This window comes from Phalaenopsis equestris, unplaced genomic scaffold (assembly GCF_001263595.1).
Source record: "Phalaenopsis equestris unplaced genomic scaffold, ASM126359v1 Scaffold000865, whole genome shotgun sequence".
NCBI classification, from domain to species: domain Eukaryota; kingdom Viridiplantae; phylum Streptophyta; class Magnoliopsida; order Asparagales; family Orchidaceae; genus Phalaenopsis; species Phalaenopsis equestris.
The window spans coordinates 173949-174160 of record NW_018165305.1 but is presented as its reverse complement, the minus strand read 5'-3'; positions in this window follow the sequence as shown (position 1 = coordinate 174160).

The window sequence follows — 212 nt, the reverse complement described above, 5'->3', positions numbered from 1 at the left end:
AAAGGTTATTGGGGATTTATCCCCCTGATAACCTTGTTACATACTAGAATTTATAAATAACATTGGTTTTTCGCTCTGACATTCAAAAAAAAAAAACCCCCCATGAATTTTTTGATGAACTATTTTTACCAGTCCTCAACATCAAGTACAAAAACCGTGATGCTCTGCTGCAACGCCCCGTCGTGACGCTGGCCACAACGTGTCGCGGCGGC